This window comes from Ursus maritimus, unplaced genomic scaffold (genome assembly GCF_017311325.1).
Source record: "Ursus maritimus isolate PB19 unplaced genomic scaffold, ASM1731132v1 scaffold_9, whole genome shotgun sequence".
Classification (NCBI taxonomy): Eukaryota; Metazoa; Chordata; class Mammalia; order Carnivora; family Ursidae; genus Ursus; species Ursus maritimus.
Window position 1 is genome coordinate 26,396,111 of NW_024427107.1, and position 19,650 is coordinate 26,415,760.

Genomic DNA, 19,650 nt, shown 5'->3' on the forward strand with positions numbered 1-19,650 from the left:
ATACAGATTATTGGTTGCCCAGTGCTGAGGGTGGTAATGGGATGTGGCTGTAAATGAGCTCAAAGTTTCTTTTTAGGGTGATGGGCATGTTTCTAAAATTAGATCATGGTATATTTGTACAATTCTATAAATATATTAAAATTCAGTGAACTGTACATTTCAAGTGGATCACTTGTGATATATTAATTATATCTCAATAAAAGGTGTATCATACTTCCTTCCCCCTCCCCCCACCAAAAAATTGTAGAACAAAGTCACTAGCCAAAGACTAAAACTTGAATATCATTTTCTCTAACCATAGGCCTTCTCCTTGATTCATGCTTGATCATATTCTCAGCTGGAAATGGTGACATTGAAATTATAGGTGAACACCTTGAAGCTATTGAGTAAAGAGATTGAATCTCAAAGGTTTTAAGGTGAAACCCAATATTTAATACAAAAAGTTAACTATCAAAGTACAAAACTATTTTTAAATTATTGCACTTTTCTCTTTTTTACTGATGAAAAAAGCTTTAAAAATTTTATTGTCCTCAGCATCAATATGATAGTTGTGTTTTCTTATCTGTTGCCTGCAGAGAGCTCAGGATATAAGGGTAAATAGATGTGCTGATAGTGCATGATATTGTGCAAAGATTGCATGCTGCTACTTAGTTTGTGAAAATTCATATCCTAGTTTGCCCAGGGAGGTAAGGTTAGTATAAACTTAGTGAATTGGTGAACAGATGATGGAATGGACTAATGAGTGGCCAGTGCAGTCTGTGAAGTTGTCAAGGTAGCTAAGACAATGTTTTTGAAACACTTTTAATTTCTCAAACCAGGTGTCCCATGAATATAGAGTACTGGATCTGATTATACAATAATTCAATTCTATAAAAGTGAGAAGATTGTTCACCAAAGTGGGGTGAATTATCTCTTTCCGAAATGCAAAGTTTCCAGCACACTAATGTACTGGAAGTGATTATTTACCAAACGTCATTCTGATCCTTTGAAGTTAATCCAATTCACATGGTTAAAATGTGTATGACTAGTGACTATTTACATTGGGTAATACCATCTTTTCATGTTAAATTTATATTTAAAATATTTGTGTTAGTGGATTTTGGTAGCTGCTGTTTTACAACCACTGAACGTATGCATAGTAAAAAATGAAAAATGTTAATAATTAGGTAAGCTTTGTCTCTCAATACTTTTGAAATGAAATTTTACACCAGATTTTAAAAGTTAATAATTGCTATTCTGGCAGAAATAAAAGAAATAGAAAAGCATAAGAATGAAAAGGCTCTTCCATGGAAAATATCTGGTTACTTGTTCCTCTATAAAATTTGCTAGTTGGGAGTGTCGATTGTGTTAATGGAGAGAGCAATTTTAAGCTGTAATCAGGATTAAGCCTCCATAAGACTCTTCATTTTTCTTTTCCATTTGATGACAATTTTCTGTAATTAATATCAGTCCTTTTTTACATACACCAATTGCCTTGATATTATAAATAGAACATTGTGCTGTAGCTTTAGGTAAGGAGTAAATTAAGAGCAGATGAATTCTTAATAACAGTCCTCTCTCACAAAACGTTCATGATTATAAAATAATATGAGTAAACAATTGCTGAGGATGTGAAAATATACAGGAGAAAACATCTTAAAATGTTTGATTTTTCTGAAATTCCATTAATTCAACTTCATCTGAGCCTGTGCATTTGCATGGGAATGCCCAAGAATCTAAAAACTGCACTGCAATATAGAAGAATTAAGCACTTGTCCATTTACAGGTGAATATATATATATATCTTTTAATATTAGAAATAAGATTAAAAATAAGTGTTCAAAATCAACTGAATTTTAATTTTTAAATGGGTTATTAGTCACGAACATGTAAAATTACCTCTAGTTTATACAAGTACAATGAACTGCACAGTCAATAGGAAGTTATGAAAGGTTTTTGTTTGTTTGTTACAGGAAGCAAAAAAAATGAAACTTATATATTAAAATATTGCTAGTGGCTTTGTCCTATCTGAAAAATTTTTTAAAAATGTATATTCACTCATATTGATTTCTTTTTCTCTTACTCATTAACATTTTCTATTTCTGTATAATATATATATTTTTTTCTGTGTATTTAAAATAAATATATTCAAAATAAAACTTTGGGGATCATTCATATTTTGAGAATTTACTTTGACAATTTTTACAGGCACAAAAGAATAGAAATACAAGTTTTAAACTAAACTTTTTTTTTAATCGCAAATCAAATAATTAATGATTCTAAAGTCTTTGAATGGATCTAAATGGTTTTTCATACTGGAAAACCTAAGTCTAGCCTTGAGTGAATAAATGGAATTGAGGTTATTAACAAATTAACTATAATTAAAATAAAACAAAATAATACAAACAAAAGGATGAGTGATTTAAATATGAAAAAAAAATCATACAATTCTAATTAACAGCCAGAATATGAATATCCTGTCTCTCAATTTTCTTTCAGTAAAAAGGGGGTACTAACCTTGATCTTTGACCCAGTAAACATCATACTCATTACTAAAAACGTTATAGATTAGGGCAATAACCTTGCAATTCAAACAAGTACCTCTTGGAACTACAAAATGGAGACATAAAATTCATAATGGGGGTGATGGTCTTCCAGAAAGTTCAACTTTTTCTATTGTATGTTAGTATGAAATAAAGCTACTTATTTTAGAAAAGAAAAAAAAATCACTTTAAAAAAAGAAGCCTTCATTTAAAAACAAAATCTGCCCTCCATACAGACAATAACTTCTTTGCTTTCACACTTAAAATTTAATGATCCCTAAAACATGGCTTATTATTATGTTCATTAAATAAGAATGATCACCATAGGAACAAAGGTGTGACCAGTTTACTTCATCATAGTTCCCAAATAAATGTTACCTTGTATAGTAACAAATCTTTAGGAAAAGAACATTCACATGAACACAAATCTGTCATTGACTGAAGTTATACAGTCCTTTTGGAAGTGACAATGGTGATTCATTCGTTAAACATCTTTTTTTTTTTAATTTATTTTATGCTATCATCTGGTTTTGAGCAAAACTTGCAAAGATTACACTTTAAAATTTTGTTTTACCAACATTGTGAAAACGCTGCCAAGCTTTTTGTTTAAAGTATAAAGTGATTGTAAGTTTTCATTTTTAGAATTCTTGAGGGACTACAAAAGGAAAAAAAAATCTAAACCTTTTAGGCTTATAAAAAGTTGAAAGTTATGCAGGACTTATATTTCGAGCAGACTCAGTTGAACAGTTTCAGGTTACCGCATGAGTTTAGTAGAATAACAAAATATTGCTACTGCAGAAATAAGTTACTCTGTCACTTGGGACCACCAGGAGAATCTACTTACATTTGAAAGAATATCAAAGAAACAAAACCTAGAGTTGAATCACAAACTGAACAAAAAAAAAAATAAATTGCTTCATGAAAAAAATAAATAGGTGAGAAGAAATAAGTTAACTACCATGTTTTTATGACAAATACATACATGAAAGATTTGTATAACGTTCACAAAATGTTTTTGTTTTTTTCAGTTCAAATAAAGCCTATTTTAAGCAGAGAGACACATAGTATGGAATGAGCTAAATACTGGAGTTGAACTCCGAAACCTTTAAAAAAAAATTAGGTGGTATTTAGTAAGCTTTTAAAAGCATCAAGTGTACTCATTATTAGATGCAAAGCTTTGTTGAATAAATGTTACACCTGCTGTATAAATCAAGTATGAATAAAATGCTTGTACATTCAGTTTTACATTACCCTTTAAAAATAATTTCAAAGCACAACATTTAAATTTTTAGGCTTTACATTTAAAGTTCTGAAATAGAACCAAAGATCATAAAGGTCACATGTCCAACTTATTAATTTCTCAGTTTTTTTTTTAAAACGAAGTGCACTTCCAGTGACCATGAGCTTTATTACTGAGTAAATGCTGTTTCAGTTTTGTATACTGATACACTCATGTTTCATGAAAGAAATATTTACATTTCTATGTTTATGTATTTATAGAAGAAGATTTCTGAGTTAAGGGCAAACATTTTAAAAGCAATTGGAGTTAATAAAGGTATTTGAGTTATTCGTACTCAGGCATGCATATTTTGTCTTAACATTGTTACCTCTCTTTTGAGATAGCATTTTGACATTTGCCTTCTGTTTTGTAACCATATTTCCACTAATCATTTTAGAGATTATTTCCAAGTTTAACCAGTTTCAGTATCCATAATTAGTCCCTTAATATGATGGATTTTCCATTCATTAGTTCTTTATTTTCTTACTATGTCAATTGAATTAAGTGTATTAGTTTGCTGGGACTGCTGTAACAAAGTATCACAAACTGGGGGTCTTAAAGGACAGAAATGTATCGCTTTAGAGTTCTGTAGGCTAGGAGTTTGAGATCAAGGTACTGGCCAGGTTGGTTCCTTCTGAGAGCTGTAAAGAATTGGTTTCGTGTCTCTCTCCCATCTTCTGGTTATCTGCTGGCATTCTGGTATTCTTTAGTGTCTGATGTATTGCTCCAATCTCTGCCCTCATGTCCACATGGTATTCTCCCTGTGTGTGTTTTGTGTCCAAATTTCCCCGTTTCATAAGGACCCCAGTCATATAGGTTTAGGGGTCTGCACTAGTCCACCATGACCTCGTCTTAATTTAACTATATCTGTGATGATCACATTTCCAAACAAGATCACATTCTCAGGTACTGGAGGTTAGGACTTCCAACATATTAATTTTGAGGGTGATGCAATTCATATTCACATATGGTAAGTATATTTTTAATTGAAAAAACTATTGGTGGTTTAGTATGGGTAATATGTCCTTTCTTTTTTTAAGATTTTATTTATTTATTTGACAGAGAGATAGCAAGAGACAGCACAGCAAGGGGTGTGGAGAGGGAGAAGCAGATTTCTCACGGAGCAGGGAGCCCAACACGGGGCTCCATCCCAGGACCCTGGGATCATGACCTGAGCCGAAGGCCAACACTTAACTGACTAAGCCACCCAGGCGCCCCTGTTCTTTCTAGTCCTTTCCCAGCTGAGAATGATTTTTAGTTCTTTCATATACAAAAAACAATTTTTCTGGTTATAAAATTTTTGAATCATACCTCAGACAAGAAAATGTTAAGAGAATATTCCCATAATGATCTGGTTTTGAAGCCATACTGGTTGTATGCACTTTATGGACATTTTTTTCTTGCCCATATATTTAAGGAATTTTTTTGTTTATCATAGATATTATTTTTTAAATAAATTACCTGCCAAATAGTAAACCAATTTAATCTCCAAAATCTGCTGGCATTAGTTAGGATGTTGGTTGTGCTATTGAAACAAATAGCCATAGTTCACAAGAGCTTAAGCATTATGAAAGTTTATTGTTCATTTATTTTATTTGATTTTATTCATGTAGAAATTCCTCTGTTATTAAGGCTTTTCTCCATGAAGTCATTGGGGTCCCAGACTTAATCTACCTTGTTGTTCATCACTCTCAATATCTAGCTTCCAGCTTCTGGTCTGAAATGCTTATTTCAGTTTTTGCCATTTTATCCCCATTCCAACTACAAAAAGAAGAAATAGAAAGACATGGTTATTCGTGTTAAGGGCACTGACTAGAAACTGTACCTGTAACTTCTGCCCATATTCTATGGAACAGAAGTTAGACACGTAACCACACTTAGCTGCGGGTAATCTTGAGAAATATCATCTCTCTATGGGGAGCTGTGTGCTCAACTAACATTTTTTTCTATTAATATAGAAGAAAAAGCATAGGTATTAGGGGCAAATAGTAGGCTCTGCTAGAGTCTACACTTTACTTCTCTTAAATATCCATTTGCAACCTTTTTTATGCACTGAAAACACTTGAATCTCCCACAGGGAGTCAACCTCAATGTCCTATCCAGTTACTGTATCCTACTCAAAGTCTAAAATCCCTGGAAAATATGCAGTCCAACCTGTTAGGTCTGAATTTGGTTTACCATGGGCTGGGAACCTCTAAACTAAAAGAAAAATGATCTGTCTCCTTCTCCCCCTCCCCCACCCACCTCCAACACACAAACCCAATATGTAATAGAACAAGAACACACCAACAAGAAAACTTTCAGAGCTGTAGCAGCATGATGCATAATGGGCCTCAGCTGCTCCATGCATCTGGGGAGGTGGCCCTGGAGCAAAGTGCAGTTTCTCTGTTGGGGAGGTGATGGGTCAGTGACAAAGGGCAATGGTTTCTGTGTTAATGAAGTCGATGTGCATCTTGTTCTTGATGTCTATCCCCTGTGAGATCTTCAGGAAGTCATTGAAGGTGACCCCTTCTTATACTTGATCATGCTCCTTTTGCCCCATGCAGATGCTGGCTACCTCCATCATGGCCCTATCTGCAATGCAGTGAGCGGAATCCTTCTCCTTGTGGCAATTTCTCAAGACCTCTTTGACCACATTTTCAATTGTTCCACAGTGGACATTGCATACATGTAAAACAGAAATCTCAGCTTTTCTTTCTAGCATAGCTATACCTGCTCTTTCTCCTTGGTGGTGTGGATGGGTCAGAAGTACGACATGTTGGGTCAGGAAGTGCTCAAAGTTGATCTTGTGAGCCAGGCAGATGGACCGTTTGCCAAGGTTCCTGTTGCCAAAGAAGGCATGGTGGATTCTGGATCGCATCAGATTGAATTCCAGGTCAGGGACTTTGTTGAGGTCCTCTTTAGGAATAGTGGGCTGATCTCCCCTTAGCTGCTTATAACTCCACTTGAGCCACTGGATCTGGTCTAATGAGAAGCCTGTGTTGCCCACAAGCTCACTCACTTCCTCAGACTCAGAATGGGAAGCAACCATGGTGCCCTATGGAGGGGGCCATGAGGAATGCATCACTTGTAGGGCTTGGGATAGCATTGGCTCTGCAGAAGCTTCTCAGACCTTGGGTCCAACATGGTGTGGACACCAGGGCCAGGTCTGAGCTCAGGTCAAGCAGTTTAGGCAAGAAAATAAATATGTTATCCAAATCAGAAAGGAAAAGTAAAACTGTCACTATTGGTAGATGACATGATATTTCATATACAAAGCCCTGAAGATTCCACCATAAAACTAATAAAACTATTAGAACTAATAAATTTAGTAAAGTTGTAGGATGCAAAATCAATATAAAAATATGTTGTCCTTCTGTAATACTAAAAATGAACTATCAGAAAAGTAAATTAAAAAACAAACAATAGTTTACAATTGTATCAAAAAGTATAGAAGACCTAGGAACAAACTTAACCAAGGAGGCAGAAGACCTGTATATTGAAAACTCTGAGACACTGATGGAAGACACTGAAGAAGACACAAATGAATGGAAGATATTCTATGCTCATAGATTAGAGGAATTAATGTTATTAAAATATCTCTACTACCCAAAGCGATCTATAGATTCAGTGCAATCCATCTCAAAATTCTAAGGGCATTTCTTTTATAGAAATAGAAACAATCCTAAAATTTGTCCTAAATCCCAAAGGAAGTCTTGTCATTTGGGACAACATAGATGACACTTGAGGGCATTATGCCAAGTGAAATAACTAAGAGAAAGACAAATACCATATGTTTCACATGTATGTGTAATCTAAAACAAACAAATTAGAAAAAAAAAAAACCAAAATTACGGACACAGAGAATAGATTGGTGGTTGCCAGAGGCAGGAGGTGAAAGGTAGGCAAAATCAGAGAAGGTGGTCAAAAGGTACAACTTTCCAGTTATAAAATCAGTAAGTCCTATGGATGTAATGTACAGCATGGTGACTGTAGTTAATAAAACTGTACTGTATATTTGAAAGTTACTGAGAGAAATAGTTCTCAAAAGTTCTCATCATAAGAAAAAAATTTGCAACCTTGTATGATGATGGATTTTAACAAGCTCATTTGTGATGATTCTTTCACAATATGTACAAATACCAAATCATTGTGTTGTACATCTGAAACTAATACGATATAGGTCAAGTACATTTTAATAAAAAAATATATGGGACTGTGAAATAACCCCCGAAAACCTCAGTAGCTTAGCATCACATAAGCTTTTTTCTTTTAGAAAATCCAATACAGGTGGCCTCGGGCTTTCCTCCAAACAGAGACACAGACTTGTAGATCCAGGTTCGTTTCATCTTGTGTGCTGCCATCTTCAAATGGCCTCCGAGGTCACTCTAGAACAACAATAACAAAAACGCAAAAAGCTTTGCATTCATAATACCGGAGAATGGGAACATGTGAGCCTCCTTTTTTACATTGTGGTAAATCATTACTTCTGCAAGGTATTTCAGAAATCAGAGATAAATTATGTGAAGGTAGAGATCCAGGTATTTCACCATTTCGCTCAGAATATAGAACCTGGATGATGTGACCTACTGAACCAGTCTCAGTGATGACCACATTTGTCAGGTTGACTGCATTCAGTTGACAGTTGTCAGCTGATGAACTAAATCAAGATTCCAAATTTATATGACAATATATAGATAATGCGTTTTGTGAAGGTGAAGAGATAAACAGCTTATGACCACAAATGCCAGGTGGAAAGTTCTTTGATAATTTTGTATAAGTGATAATACATTTTAAGTAAATATAAGAAATAGAAGCGGATTACAAATGGAGTAGAAAGGTATTCCTATGTTGAAACTTAGAAATAATTCACCCTTGAAAGGAAGATCTAGAAAACGCTATTTTGGAATTAGACTTTTATAAATTTTTATTTATAGATCCTGTTCTCCCTAAGTATGGAGACCTCTGTAGCTTTTCGTTTAGAAATCATTTTGCTTCTACCATCCCTTTAATATTTTGGCAGCAAAGTTAGGCCTCATCTCCTGAGAGAAGCAAAACAGTATAAAACCCAAGAGCGCTGACTCTCCACCCAGACAGTCTCTTTCACATCTAGGCTTTATCATGTCCTATCTTTGCAAACTTAGACATGTTAATTAGTCTCTCCATGGATTGAAATGGTGTGCCTATCCTGCCCCGTGCAGTCTATGATCAACTGTTCTCAGACCAGCTGACTGGTACCAAACTACTCTTAGAGGGGTGAGCTGGACGTAGGAGATATTTCTTTTCTGTGTGTGCATGAAAGAATGGGTAACCTTATAAAAGCAAACCCACAACAATCATAGTCCAGAGGCTGACTTTAGGGAACACTGGTTTGAGAAATTACAAGAGGGAATTTCTTGTATTCCCAATTACAAGAGGGAAAATTACAAGAGGGAATTTCCCATATTCCCAAGCTTCTTGGGATCAGAAGAACTGGGGGGATCCTCTTCTAGCTTCCTCAGTTATGCCTGAAGACAGCCACCCAGCACTGGTTGGGGACAAGGACTGAACTGGTGGCCACCGGCCATGCCCAGGAGCTGGGGCCCCAGAGCCAGAAAACCCCCAGGCACAGGGGCTGCTTGGTGCCCTCCCTAGGGGGACCACTGTTTGGCTTGGTCTGTCAGTACAGTGCCTGTGCTGGAGATGGAGAAGTGGGTCCTTCAGAACTTTGTGCTGGGGCTCATCCCTGGTAATATCTCTTCTCATTCTTTTGCGGCTGCATTTAAAAAAACAAAAACAAACAAAAGACCAAAAAACTAAAAAGAGAATTACTCAGATTTCACAAATTATTACTTACACTCGCTCCCCTCTGAATTGTAGGCCTTCACATAAGAGAGATAATTTTACTTACCGAACTCTTAAAAATCAACTATCTAGCCTCTGTGTGTCAGGTGACATATTTTGCCATCTAAAACCATCTGCTGACAAAAATTGCTTTAATTTATTTATTCATTTATTAATTTTAGAATGCCACATATTTTCAAGTAATCTTGATATACTTGTCAGTTTTCTATATATTTTAAAAAGTTTAAGACCATGGTTTTGTGGAACAATCTTTTTTTTTACATTTTCTCTAATAGAAAAAAAGACATACGTTGATAGAAAATGTCTTTCATTTCCTTATGGATTTTTATTGATCTTTTGTGTTTTTTATATAAGAGGTTGATATTTATGGAGGGCTTACTATTTGTCAGAAATGTTTTCAGCACTTGAACGGGTCGTTTTACTTTAATTTCAAGATTATTTTTTTCAGGTAAAATATCATTACCCTCTCTTACTTGGGAGAGTCCAGGTCACACAGTTGTAAAACAGAGCTCACACTACTTCAGATATGGCAGAGGACAGGGGTCGAATGTACCTTAGAGTTCAATTCTCTAATGGAACTCTAAGTTCCTCAAGAGAGCAGTCCCGCTGCATAAAACTGCACTTGAACTTTCCTTGGAGAAGCTCCTTCAAGTGCTCTGTTTACATGGCTGTTTGTGTCTGACCCTGAGCGTTCTTGTGGATCAGACACCCAGAACTGCTGGAAAAATCAAGAGACACTGGGGATCCTTTGCAAGGTGCTGCTGCTAAGAGAGCCATTGCAACAGCAGGTCATTACCCTTGACACCAGCCCCAATGGTTGCTGCAGAAGGCCTCTGGGAGTCAATGGCAGCAAGGCAGAAGGCCAAAACTAAAACAGCCATGCAGGTGAGTGGGAGCCACTATGGTGCCGAGGATGATTCCGTTAGTCGCCTGTTTTCAAACTTTCAGGAAGGGATCTGATACTACATGCTGAGATTTTAGTTTTAATAAATTTTGTTTTTCACTGTGTTCTCGTTTAAGTAACTTTTTCTGCATGATGCTGTATGTGGGGGTGGAGACATTCTGGATGAATAGAAAAATGGGGGTGGCAAATCAGCAAATTGGGAAGTCTGTTTTTTTGAAATTGTTATGCCCCAAAGTGAGACCAACCCTACTACTAATTTCTCTTCCTTCTAAATTGATATATGGCGTCGATCCTCACAATGTTACAATATATCAGCAGCAGTTTACGAAAAGATGATAGAATTTCTCTTTCAGAATACTCATGTCCTTTTATTTACTCATTGCACATGACATTCTGCATGTATTACTTTATTAGATGAACTTTAATCTTCTGGGTAATGAATAGCATTCCCTTCCATGGAACCCTGATCAGATATGTTGGGAAGAAGATTGAATCTCTCACTGCATATGAATTGGGAATTAGTCAGTCATTTGAATCTTTAAAAAGTGTAAAATCAGTAGGGATTGGAGTAACACTTCTTTATTCATCGATTTATAAATCATACATTTATTGAGCACTTATTCTGTGCCGGGCATTTTGGTAGATGAGGAACAGAAGAAGAAGTATTTGTGCTCTCAGAGAGCTTGCAGTTTATTATAAAAATCATGATTAAAAAGTTTCAGAATGAGATCAACATTAAAACAGAAATACTGTACTATAGGGATGGATACCTAAATGAGAGAACACTTACTTCTGCCCTGGAGAAGAGCTCAGAAAAATAGTACAGGGAAGACACGATACAGTATCTAATTTAAAATGCCAACTTAAAAGTTAGTTTAATTATGTGGGTTTATACTCTAGAATATGAGAAGTAGAAATAAAATAGATTTATAAACCAAAGATGAGATTAAAATATCCCAAATCAAAGGGAATAAAAATAGTTTAAAAATTGCTATTGTGAGAATGCCTGAATCATGGTCCCGAATTTAAATAATAGTTTTAAAAAATGTGTTTAATTTGAAGGGCGAATCTGTGCAAGTTTACGAGTTTTCATTTTAGACATTATCGAAAGGTGGTTCATAGTGAGGAAAATGGGCAAACACTTTACTGATGTTATTCCACAGGCCTTTGGTCTTCTATCAGTTTTGTTAAGATATCAGCATTTAGTCTTATTTTTCTCCTTTAAAGTTAATTTCCCCCCTTTTAGTTGTTTTTAATATTTTGTATTTGATTTATTTATAGAATGTTGAGTATGTTAAAGTTAAATATGATGTTATTTATTTATCTTGTTTTAATATTATAGAGATTCTTATGTAGGTTGACGTCATAAATAGTATTGCGAATTTTTTGACATTATTTATTTCCATAAGATTTCTGTCTTTTCTCTCTTTTCATTCTGAGATTCCAAATACATGCATGTTAGATATTTTCACGATACCAAGCCATATATTACATTGCTTTGGTTTGGGTTTTTTGGCCTGTTTTCCATCATTTTGCCTCTCGGTGCTTCTGTCCATTATTTTCTAGTCCACTAATATTTTCTTCAGCTGTGTCTAATATGTTTTAAAGCCCATCTACGGAATTGACTGTGATGCTCCCTTCAGCATGTAAAAATCTGTTGAAATCTCTTTGTTCACTGACAAAATAGATCCTGTTCTCTTTATGAAAGTTTTACTTCAATAAAAAAGTTTTATTAAAACTTAAGCCCCGTGACATCTCATTTCCTAATGAAAAAGATTTCATTCATCACTGAAATAAATGGCAGTATAAGGCTTTGAAATTATATTTTCATAGGTAACTTGTTGGATTTTGTTGTAATAATATAGACAACCTCCAAAGTTACATTGGACATTGTTGAATAAAATTTAACATCCTTTGTATTCTCTTTTTACGTTTGGTACCTGATATGTAAAATGTTCCTAGTAAATTTTAATGTTATCAGATAGTATAATGTTGAAAAGTACTATTTTGTGTGTTAAATTTGAAAGTTTAATAATGTAGATAAGCAACATTTCATATTTTTTAAGTAATAACTTGAATGGATTTGTCTCATTTACTTTTAGGATCTGTGCATACACATATATATGTGCATATATGCACACATAATAGTTATATAATGAAGATATATAATGTTAATAGCTAATGGGATCCATGGGATAACTTTTTTCTTTCTGTTCTCTTAGGAAAATTTGCTAACATGTGACATACACTATTGCTCTGATCCAATCTAACATTTTCCTACCATTTTATCATATATATTTATTTCAACAAGTTTTCAATTTGAATAGTATGTTTGAAAAGCCAAAGTATGAAGAAAATAAAATTTACCAAGCATTGATTTGAAACAAAATGTATTATTTTACACTCCAATTCCCATTCCAATTCTATACAGTGATAGTGAGATAAAATCTAATTAAATTTGAAATCATATTCTCCTTCATTTACCACATTTGTGTAATTGTTGCACATACTAGTCTGATGCATTTAGTCTGTATTGCTCCAAAACTTCAGGAATTCCCTCTGAAAGGAGATTCAGAACTGAACATGTTGCTAATTAAAAGAAAACGAAACAATTCTGAAAAATAATTTTTTGTGCCTCACTATTTCTTAGATACTATAGAAAAATAAGTCACTTCTCTTCCCACTGCAAAGAGCTTACAGTATGATTATGGAAATAAGACTGAGAGTGACAATAAAGTCAAGAAACTAATTCCAATAGGATTAGAATCTAATCAGTTTCATTGTGTTTTAATTGTACTTCTATATTGGAAGAGCAAAATAATAATACCAAGTCATATATTATAAGTATTAAATATGTCTGTGAAGAAGTTGTGGGATTTAAACTTAGACCTTGCATTTCAAAAGACAGTGAGGAATTTATAATCTCTGACTACGTAGAAATCATATAAATCATAAAGATAAGACCAGAAGGGCACAAAAAGTGGAAAATAAAATAGTCTAGTTTTCTCATAGGTTTTAATCAGTACTCATTTTATGATCAAGTATCAAAGTGATAAAAGTATAAATATCAGAAGGATTTTTTAAAGATACAAAGGTAGACACTAAAAATAATAGAGTTGAAATCATCAAATAGGTATTTTGCTCACTTCTCCTTCTTGATACTTACAAGGATAACTCTCTCCTTCCAAAGACCATGCTTATGGCCAAAGAGATGTCAACAAAAATGACTGCTGTCCCTTCTGGGCTGACATATTGAGTTTCTGATGCAGACGATTCCATGCTCTCGTTTCCTGCGGAGTGGACCATGGAGCGTTGCGTTGAGAGGTAGGTGCCACGAGACTGAAGCAGCCTGGGATTCTGAGCTGCCACATAGTGAACAGCTGCTTTGGAGAGATGCCCAAACTGTAGGGCACTCTGAACAAGATACAGACTTTGTTGTGATGGGTCACTGCAAGGCTGTGTTCTTTATACTGCAGTGTAGCCTAATCTTTTCTGGTTGACACAAAATAAGCAGTGTTTGGGGCTAAGTAGAAGAAGAAATCTATTGAGCCTGTCAGAAGACTTAGATAACTAAGTACGCTGCTAGAAGTAATAGTCATAAAGAAAACCACTAGAAAATGTATTAATATTCCATATTATCAGGAAAACAACACAAACTTCCATAAAAGAAAAGTGTTACTTATATAGTGAAAGATTAAAAAGAAGCAGTGGGAAAAAATAAATGACATCATTAACCAAGTATATATATCATTTAAATAAATGTATATGGGCTGACTCAACCATTTAAAATAAAAGACTCTCTATTAGAAGAAAGAACAAAATCTAATAATATATTGTATACAAAATACACACATTACAAAATAATCCAGAAAAGTCAAATATAAAAAAGATGAAGTCATTCCAGGAATATGCAAATAAACAAAAAGGTTGGGTTGCTAATTTTAAATCAGAAGAACTTAAATTTTGGGCAAAATAATTAGATGAAAAAATAACAATATAATTTATAATGAAGGTTAAGTGAAGATTATAATGAAGATTAAAGAGAGTATTCATTCACGAAGTAATATAGTCATAGAGCCATAGAGTCATCAGGAAACCCAAGGAAAAATAGAAACACATTTGTAAAAGAAAAGTTAAATTTTTATTTTATATTAAATTGATAAAACAAAAAATATGTAAACAATCTAAATATTATCAATATGTAGTATAATTTTTTTGTACACTGATAATAAAAAATACTCTAAAAATGCCAAAATTTGACCATGCGTAATATTACAAAACACTTAAATCAGCTTTGAAAAGTCAAGCTAATGAAGCCTACACCCTTTGATTTAACTTAAGAAAACACAAATTATTTAGGAAGATATGAAAAGTAGTAATGTGCAAACCAAAAAAATATATATATTTATGTACATATATATATAGCACTCTTACTGAGATGTAAATATAAAATTAAACCATTTCAAATATACAATTTCAATGCTTTTTAGTAACTTTATCAACTGACGTAATAACCACCATAAATTAGTTTCAGAACATTTTTATATCTCCCCAGAAAAGACTCAGGCCCACTTACAATCCCTCCTTATTCCCATCCCCATGCCCATCCTCAGCCCCGGTATCCACTAATCTACTTTTTGTCTTTATGAAATTATCTTTGTTGGACATTTTATATAAATGGGACCATAGAATATGTAGTCTCTGGTGTCTAATGTCTTACACTTAGAATAATGTTTTCTGAGGTTAATCCGTAATGTGGTATGGCTCGTAGTTTCTTTCTTTTTATTGCTGAGGGTTATTCTATTATGCAGATATACCACTTTTTGCCTATTTATCAATTGATGGACCTTTAGGTTGTTTTCACTTTTTGACTGTTATGAATAATGTTGCTGTGAACATTCATACACAAGTCTTTGTGTGGACTTATGTTTTCATGTATCCTAGGAGTGCTGGTTCCAATGGTTATTTATGTTCAATTTTTTGAGAAACTGCCAAACTATTTCCAAAGTGGCCATACTATCTTACATTCTCCCAGAAATGTATGAAATGTTTTCTCTCTCCATATGTCTCCAGTGTCTGTTGTTATTAGTCCTGTTTCAGAAAGCTCATCTAGTTAGTAAGAAATGGTATCTCATTGTAGTTTTAATTTACATTTCTTTGCTTAACATCTTGTCATGTACTTATTAGTTCTGATGTATGTTTTTGTTCAACACCACCAAGCATTTAATCCTGACATTATCTACCTGGAGATAGCATCAGAAGCCAGAGGTTAAGGGCTCAATCCTATAAGTCTACCCCCTGCCCCCACTTCGGAGGTCAAATGCAAGTCCAGGTTGTCACCTGTGCTCCTGACCAACCCAACCAGCTGTAGATAGGACGTTCCCACAGTCCCTTCCTCAGGTTCTAATTTGCTAGAGAAGTTCACAGAACTCAGAGAAACATTTTACTTACTAGGTTACTGGTTTGTAAAGAGATATAAATTAGGAACAGCTAGAGGAAAGAGATGCATAGGGCAAGTGACAGTAAAAGGGTTGAAAGAGGACTTCTGCCTCCATTTTAATGCCCAACTTTCTAGTTGGATTCTTCTTTCCAGCTGGTTTCTTGGTTTAGGCAGAAGTCCCTGAGGGCAAAACATCTCTGGATGGGAACCAAAACTACCCCCTGAAGCAATAAGGACTGCCCTGAGCCAGCCAGATTTGCCCCTGACTGACTCCATGACAGTGATCAGTTTGACCTTTTCTGTCTATCTGCACAGACCCATCCACCTGTTCCCCACATTTTCCTTATATAAACCTGGAGGTATAGTCAGCATTTTGGAGACAATCTTTGAGATGGCAGTCTGCTGTTTTCCTGGGGTTGACCTCACTGAAATCAATTCCTTTCTTGTTTCACCACCACTCATTTCTCTACCTTTGGATTTCATCAGTGCTCAGGGGCCAGATCTGGTCCTGGAACCAGGTGCTCTTGCAACCCTGCACCCTGGCTTCCGTGTTCTCTGGGTGCCCCACTCTCTCACATCTCTATGTGTTCACCAACCTAGAAGCTCTGAAAACCCCATTCTGTTGGGTTTTTACACCAGCTTCATTACATAGGCATAGCTGATTAAATCATGACTCTCAATGTCCAGCCCCTCTCTCCCCTCTCCGGAGGTTGGGGTGGGGAATGGACCTGAAAGTCCAACCCACTAATCACGTGGTTGGTTCCCCTGGCAACCAATCTGCGTCCTTAGGTTACCTAGGGCTTTCCAAAAGTCACCTCATTAACATAACAAAAGACAGTTTTACTGCTCTCTTCACTTAGGAAATTCCAAGGATTTCAGGAGCTCTGTGCCAGGAACAGAAAGAACAAGTACGTATTTCTTATTGTAAATCACAATATTACATTACCTAATAATGTATCTACTTTGGTGAAATGTTTGTGAATATTTTTTGCTCCTTTTGAGATTTTAAATATATATAATTATGTATTACACATTATAAAATGTATCATATGTTATATACACTATCATATATACAAATAGTATGTGTAACAATTGTTTGCATGTGTATTGTAAATAACACATGAAAAATAATTAAAATCTCCCTCTCTAAACTTATAAAACAAAGCCAAAACTTTTTAGGAAGAAAACTCATGGTCTAAGATACTCATATTAGTGGAAAGAAAAGAGTGAAAATAGGTGAAATAACTATGCAACTCAATAGATTAGAAATTACAAAATTAACATAAGAAAAGCTGAAAAGAAACAATACATGTAGATAGAAATAAATAAGTTCTAATAAATAAATTAGTAGACCTAATATATCGTTGATCCATTTTGAGAGGAAAAAACAAGACAATAAAATTTATAAATTATATTTTAAACTAAACGGGTGAAAATCGGTAGCACGCAAATACATGACATACACACTGATAACAGAAATAATCACAGATATAGGGACGTTAACTAAATCGTGTGAGACTAATTTTCTCCATTCTATGCCAACACATTTGAAAACCTGGGTGATATGTAATTTTTTCTTTTTTAGGAAAATATAAACTGCCACCACCAATTACATAACAGATAGATAATCTGAGCAGATAATCTAAGCCATCAGAGTAACAGGTGGATCAAAGAGCTATGCTCAAAAAATGGACTGTTTCCCAGGGTAATTTTTTAAGAAACAATTAATTTCAAAGCTATTTAAAATCCTCAAGAGCATAGAAAAAAGAAGAGAGCTTCCAACTTTTTTATGAAAGTGACAAAATACTAATACCAAACAGTGATAAAAGATACACTCTATCTGCTACATAGCTCCCTGCTAGCCCCAAACAAACAAGTAAATAAATAAATGTAAAGAGAAATCCAGACCAATCTTACCCATGAATACTGGTTTAGAAAAACATTAAATGAAATTTAGCAAACATTATTCAGAAGCATATTAATCAAGACTGGGTTTTATTCCACATATGCACCTGTCCTGCTCTCTCCCTGAATATGACTGCTCTTGTACCAACATACACAACATTTTGGCATTTAGATACTATTTATTGATATTTGTTATTTATTCACTGCTAGTCATGGAGTGTTTAAAATACCCAGGTGACTCTTATGTGTCTTGAATCACTGTCTTCAGTAAATGACTTCATAAGAAATGGCTGATTCTCTGATTGTTTTGAGAAGTCTCAGGACTGTCCTTTGCATTTTATATTACAGTTCACCTCAGCTTTGTTTTGTGTTTGTGAGAAGAAATAGACATTTTCCTGGACCAAAAATAATTGTTAGGCCCTTCACTTTGACACTAAGTATTTATTTTTGTATATAGTTTATTTAACCAATTAGATGTAAAGTGGAGTTTTGCATTACACATAAACTCAAAACATCAATATAATACTTAAATGTAACATTTTCTCAAATTTTAACAGTAAGCAGACAAAAAACAAAACAAAACCAAAACAAAACCTGATTCAATGAGTGGTCACCTCCAGAATAAGCTATATTAAAACTAGTACATCTCGAGCAGAAAACTGCCAATCTTCATATCTTACCTTAACCGATATCTAACACTTATGAACTCTCTTTCTATACGGCTATTATCTCACTATTTCCTTGAATTTCCTTAAAATCCTACTCTCACATAAAAGTTAAAAAGCCGTTCAGGATAAGCTATACATTCAGATTCCTTTCAGAGGGCAATGAACAGCATCTGATTATCTTGTGAATGGAGGTAAATGCCTGTCCTGCTTGGGAGAAAAATACCACAGCATCCAACCAGTATATGATGGTGTAATAAGAAGAGTATAATGCATGGCTTTTATATGCATTTTCTGTTCTTATTGAAAGAAGGTGTGAGACTAGAATAGGTGCTATGGAAGGGCATTAAAAACAGGGTGGTTCTCTCTGGGTCTTGCCTGGACTAGCAGAAAGAGGCCGAGAACATGGAAGCCAAGGTGTTGGGAAAGCATCTCATTAAAGATGGACTGCCTAGAGAGACGGAAGAACACTGCGGCTTTAGGGCAGTGAAGTTGCAAGTCCAGACTTACAGGAATTCACATACCTGAAGTCTGGAACAGTCAAACCAGCTTGAGGCCATCTATCACCATAGCAGTTCGTGGCTGCAGGGGCCATTTGAACCCTAGATTTCCTGGAGAGAGTACAATACCAGAGTGACTACATCACAGCGCTGCTGACCCTGAGATTCAATAAGTAGATGTTCATAAAGCAAGGATCAAGAGGTTTGGGTCTCCCTGGGCATTTGGCTCTGAGGGTGAACAGGCATTCATTAGAGAGATAAGGCTCAAGTTTGAGAGATAGGTCTTAAGTATTAGCAAGAGCCTCTCTGAGGCCTCCTAAAGCAAAACAGCAGGCCATCCACCACAATGGAGAGGGCTCAGAGAAGGCACAGCTGCGGCCGTCAGAGAAGGCTAGGACCGAGGAAGAGTATTATTATAAATCTTAGTGATTCCAAGAAAATGAAGATGTACTAGGTGAGATAGTGTTAAAAACTCATTTGTCCTATTCCCAAATAGATGATTTGCTTGTTTTTGACAGATTTGAGCAATATTTCATTTCTAGTGTCTCTAAAGAATTAGTATGCAAATCTTAAAGTTTATATTTTGAAAAACTTGAGAGCTAGAAAGGATCG

The 19,650-nt window shown here is 34.9% G+C and overlaps 1 long non-coding RNA gene and 1 pseudogene across 3 annotated transcripts in view; one reads left to right on the top strand and one right to left on the bottom strand.

Annotated features, from left to right (window-relative positions):
- The window catches only part of LOC103661356, a 253,666-nt gene that overhangs the window by 162,457 nt on the left and 71,559 nt on the right, over positions 1-19,650 (top strand). For 2 of the 3 annotated variants that reach the window (XR_005833675.1, XR_005833676.1), the window contains exon 4: positions 13,719-13,852. The exons of the other annotated variant lie outside the window; for it this stretch is intronic. This is a non-coding gene — a long non-coding RNA (uncharacterized LOC103661356). The remainder of the gene's footprint in view (positions 1-13,718; positions 13,853-19,650) is intronic. 3 annotated transcript variants of the gene reach the window in all.
- LOC103661357 lies at positions 5,734-7,193 on the bottom strand (annotated as a pseudogene).